Source organism: Mirounga angustirostris, unplaced genomic scaffold (genome assembly GCF_029215605.1).
Source record: "Mirounga angustirostris isolate CCGP_5_RB_7025 unplaced genomic scaffold, mMirAng1.0.hap1 SCAF_4, whole genome shotgun sequence".
NCBI lineage: Eukaryota > Metazoa > Chordata > Mammalia > Carnivora > Phocidae > Mirounga > Mirounga angustirostris.
The window spans coordinates 43124157-43130156 of NW_026991712.1; positions in this window are offsets into that span (position 1 = coordinate 43124157).

Genomic DNA, 6000 nt, shown 5'->3' on the forward strand with positions numbered 1-6000 from the left:
TATGTTTTCTCACTGAACATTAGGAACTTGAAAATTTGAAATAGCGTCCAGAAAAATCTTACACTGAACAATAGATATTGGTTAAATCCACAGAGCTAATTCAAGCTCGCACCAAAATTTACAGTTCTGAAGAATGATCGTTCGATACCTAGCTCTTTCATACGTATATATCTTTGCTTTTAGTTTAATATCCTGAGAATCTAAGAAAGACAAACACATTGAGTAGCAAATCTGCTTTCCAACAGCTTCAAAATAGGGGGAAAGTGTCACAAAACACAATGTGAGATTCAGTAGCCCCTGCCCAGAACCCTGATATTTGGACTAAATGAAAATTTAGTCTTTCAGTTATTTTCTGTAAAAATGATAAAATGTGTGTCCATAGTGAACATGTATTTCAGAATGCTAAAAACACATGCTCAGTCTTTAAGTAAAAAAGATGCTCTATTTTCAATAGTTATGTTATTTGATTGCCGAACTAAATTACATATTTTCAGATCTAATCTCACGTTTGTTTTTCTGCAATTTCATTGGCTTTGCAATTAAAATTGCAAGGGTAAGCTGAGGAATTGATATTTTTTAGAGGGATGAAAGGATACGAATGAACCGTCAGGTTTCAGGTTAAACTGTCCTGCTCGTTCTAGAAATTTTCTTCACCATTTGATCTCTAATGGTACAGTTTCCTTCAGTGGAGTATAAGTCCTCTCCTGTTTCAGGTCTCAGGCTCTCTACTGTGCATTTAATGAAAAACTAATTTACAACACTCTTTGCGATTGCAGTTGTTTTATAGTATCTGAGAGGGCCTCTTGCTTCCTGCCTATAAGTTGGGTGCCTTACCCCCATGTCCAAAAGAGGACAATTGTAGGAAGCTAAAATGGTGGTCAGTTAAATGGTTAATCAGGACATAGACTTTTTTTTTGCCTCCTGATCAATGAGAGTCAAATTCCCTGCATAAGTGGTTAACTCATCTTTAGAACTGGAAGCATAATTAAACCAGAAGGAGTCTGTTATGATTGGAGGTGAGAGGCTGGGGCGAGTTAAGCCATAACAAAGAAAATGAATTCATGTTAAGCTTTGCACAAAATGCAGTTTTTCTATTCTGATTATATTATGTAAAATGTATTTCCTATTGCTTTTGAAAAATAAATCTATTTCTGTAACTATTCAAAAGATATTTTGTTATGCAGTGTATTCTGTTCTTTGAGGATTTCTGACACAAGGCGTTCCATTGAGTCTGTTCCCAGAATCATCCTCCTCCCCTCTGGTGGTTTAATGTCTTTATGGTGACCTTAATAATCTTCAGCATCCTCACTTAGTTCACTTCTGAATAAATATTTCTCCAGACAACTTCTGCATAGCTTAATAATGGATGGACTATCTACCTTAGACAATAAATTTCTAAAATCTATACTATTTATTGTGTTCTAATTCTTTATGGCTGTAATAATTTCTATTGAATTCCCACTATCTAATTAGATTTTAGAGCTTTTATGGTATAGTACAGAGGACATATTCTTTCTCTTGGTATAAGTTAATCTTAGCCAACTTTAAATAAAATGAATATAATTATCAAATTTGTGAAAACATTTAGAAGGAAATGCATGTTTAAAATGTGCTCTTGTCTATTTCATTATGAAATGTTCTTTTTTCATTCCACTCTATTTTCATTTAGCTATTTTCCCCTAGATAGTTATGCTGCAGTTATTTCAATGTTTATATGTTATTATCTGCTTGTGCATTAATCAAGGTAATGGTACAAGTAAAGATAATCTTGGCAAAAACAAAACAAAATTAATGTCATGTGAATTTTGGCCAGATGCAAAAAGCGCCACATTCCCTGTTGAGTTAACTTGTCGAAGGTGCAATTGGTGACACTGTCCTGAGCTGTCAGGGTAGAATAACATGCTACCTACTGACAGCAACGCTCCCTTCTATAGCATCGGAAACTACATACCTCAGCACCGGGTCAGTTTAACTCTATATGTTATATTCAAGATGAATGGGAATGACATGCTCTAATCAAGTGTTCCCTTTATACTGCAGCAGACAAGGAGATCGTCCATCAGCACTTTCTAGAACCTGGGGACAACACAACCGCCATGCAGCCAGCCCATGCCCTGGATATCAGCCTAGCAGGCTCCATTATCATTCCAGTCATGCCTTCGCAAAACACGACTGAAAAAGCAGTTACACGTGGGAATCTTGAATTTTCTATGAAAATGTATCTGTAAGCCCCAGATCTGGCAGCATATTGGTTAATAATTAGGAGGGGGAGAGTGTGCTTGTGTGTGTGTGTGCATTTGTATAGTCTAATACATAAGGTAATTTGTACAATACAATATTGTATGAAATGTGTCTCTTCCAATGCCTCAAGACTTAAGAGTACAAAAATTTTCTTTTTTTGTGTGATGGTTTTGTTTTAACTTAAAGATAGTCTATTTTAGGCCATTAAAAAAATAAATATGGCATCAAGTCCAGGCTAGGCAGCGTGAGAACAAGGGTTAACCTGCCATCTGGCCAGGCGACACTTGGCCATGCGTCTACCTCTCTGATGGAAGAGTCAACTAAGGTGACCAAACCAGCGACCCTGTAAGGTATCTTTCACCTGTAAAACCATGCTTTCTTAATATTTATAATCATGTGTGTGCCCACTGAGGAAGGAAGGAAGGAATTTATAAAGGAGTTTCAGTCAAATATCTTCCTGGTTTCTGTCATCGAAGCCATGTTCTTACTTTACCATGTAGTTCACAGAGACTCCCACTTGCTTTGTTTTACTTCAGACAAGACCTCTTGAAACATTACTCCAATCTTTAGCAAGAGAGTAGCAGGAATAGTCTAGGAACTAGTATTTGAAACCTTACTCTGCCTTCACTGTTTCAAGCATTCTACATGTACTAATTCATGTCACCTTTGTAACAACCCTATGATTAATATATTGTGAATAGTCCCGTTTTGAAGATGAGCAAACTGAGGTGAGAGACTAAATTTTCTGCTCCTATAAATACACTGAGCTGAAAACCAGCACAAATTCAAACCAGCTTTTAAGAGTATATTTATCTTTGAGCCCACCTTCACTGATGGCGATTACATAGTGGCCTGGATACTGAAAAGTTCTATTATAAAGAAATCTTTTCTTTTTTTTTTTAATCCCCTTGCTCAGTTACGAAGAAAAAGTGTCTTGTGCATAGCCGACAGGCCTGTGCTTGGTGCTCTTCACAGTCAGCAACACATCCATAGGCACAGACCCTGCCTAACCTGCACAGTCCAGGAGCCAGTTCCAAGTTGTGCAGTTCTGCTTTGGGGAGCGAAGGGGAAGTTAGGGCCTTGGACAAAAGAAGGAGCTAGTTCCCTGGTTATGGAATGTGATAACCCCAGCTTCTAAGAGTAGTGACTGTTCCTTTCTAATACCACACAATTTTTAGTTAGCAGCTTTGTGATTAGCAAAGGGTTATATAATCCTTTTCTAGTTATTTTATTTCAATTTTGCTGCAATGGAGGTAAGTCTTCAGTAAAAATGCAGCACTCAAATTCCGAAACTCACATCCTGGGTGTGTTGTGGGTATTCATTTGACAACAGGAACCTACTACGTGCAGACCCAGGGTGTGCGAAGGTGAGCAAAACCCACCATGGGCCCTGTGTTGGCAGAGCTCACACAAAGGCCACAACAATAAGAATGACTTTTACTAATTACTGAGGGCAAAGTGTATGAACATTGTTATGAACATTGTTATGAACTTATTGCTCTGTTCTCTTCTGAAGAGATATGTTTCATTTTAACGACAGAATACCCTTTGGAGCAAATGTCACAAGGCAAAAGTTGGGTTGGCTTTGAGTGTGGGCAAGACTGCAGAGTGAATGAGGCAGGGAACTAGAACGGGAGTCAGGGATCAGTGGTATTTATCTCATTTGCAGCCCTCTCATAAGTCACCACATCTCAATATCCAGATGCAACGAGGCAGGCATCTTCTTTTCTTGTTTGACCATTGCTGCTTTGGGGCATATAAGTATATTTAGAGGAAACCAAAGCTCAGAGTTCAGTGAGTTGCCAGGGTCCCCGGGTCATAATTCAGAGAGCTAGAATTCTAATCTGGATCTTTCGATAGGTAAATCAGTATTTTTTCCTCTGTCATGAATTCTCAATCATATTTTTAACTACTAAAAACTCTAGCTGTATTATTTGTAAAAATATTTAAAAATGCAAGAAAAAACATAACTCACAACATAGCTAAAAAATAATCTCAGTTAACATCTTGTTGTCTGTCTTGCCCGTGTACCTTTTCTTCTATGTAGCTACATGTGGATGTACAGATGAATAGTGTGTTACTTTTGTTTTGTTTAAGTTACTCTACAATGAACATGAGTTACTTTTCTATAAGAAAAAAGTTATTTTAAGCAATAATTCGAATCCTTTGGAATATCTTTGAAATTATTAAAGAAAGTATATAATGTAACTATTTAAGCACCATATCCGTTACACACAGTTTGGGCACTTGTGAGTATGTGTGTGTTTGTGTGATGTGTTTTATTCAATCAACAGTATATTGTAAATGTCTTTCCATATCATTAAATATTGTTGTATATCATTTTAAATTATTGAATGGTATTCAATTGAACTAATGCACCATAGGTTATTAGCTAATTCCTCATCTTAGACATTTAGGATGCATTCAATTTTTTTACTCTCATAAATGACACCATGGGGTCTAAATGAACAGTATATAGCTAAATCTTTGCACACCTTCGTAATTATTTCCTGAGATTAAATTCCAAAAGATAGAGTTCCAGAGTGAAAGGGCATGCAAAACTCTCAAAATTTAAAAACACATAGGCTCAAACCACCTTTAGAAAAAGTGTATCATTGTACATCCCATAAGGTGTATGCATAGCTTCATTTTCCATCACCAATACACAGTTTGATTCTTTTTTCTCATCTTTGACAATGATAGGCAAAAAGAGCTAGGCATTTTAAATCCACGTTCAACGATTAATAGGGAAGTTGAAATTTTAATGCATTTATTGCTCATGTGTGTTTTCCCTTTGTTAATTATCTTATGTCTATAGAATGATCTTTTCTTAAAACTCTTTGCAGAATGATTTCCAATATAAGATTTTCCATGTTGTACATTTTATATTAAATCAATATTCAAACTCAAGTTAGCAACTCAGCTCAATATGAAAAGTAATGGCTTGAGGATAGGTTTTCTAAGGAGCGTAGACAGTGGAAGGTGACTGCTTCAGGACTGGGCATACCACTCATGCTGAGATTTGATTTTCCACTGAGTCTAAGGTAGAGGGCAGACAAATTCAGACATATGATGGGATGAGGTCTACTGGTCATCTTCATGGAGGTGATTTGGGCACAATGAACTCCAGTGAGATGGTCCTGGGTAGATAATATTAATGATTACATGTGACTGGTAAACCTACTTTTCTCAGAAAAAGTTAAATTTACAGGACTTAGTGAACACCTCCTAGGTTAGGAGTCTAAACTGGTGGAGAGAGATCAAAGATTTCACATCTAAGATTTCTTTAGACAACAAGAACAATGAAACTGAAGTTTGCAACATTTTGGAATAAAGAAGAGTGTTAAAGCAAATCTCAACTTACAACTTTAGACTTTAACAGAACCGAGTCCAAGTGATTGGCAGAAAGACGTGTAGATTCAATGGTAAAATAGGCAATGAAATTTTTGAAAAAAAAATGCACACTACCTAAGTACATCACACTGTATTCATACTGCATAAATTGGGTGACAGGGTTCAAACTCTTTGTTATTTTTTAGCTTTCAAGGTTTAACCAACAGAAGTGTCATTTACTCCTTGTAAATGAAATACGCATACACAGCAACTCCCCACACCGTCTTTGATGAAGAATCTGGACTTCTAGTTCATTTAACATGAAATAACAGATTTGTGTTGATGGTGCTTTTGTTCTTGATAGTGAGAGAACTTGTTACTGAAAAATTAGCTACTCACCCTCAAGCAATCACTAATATTCCAGTT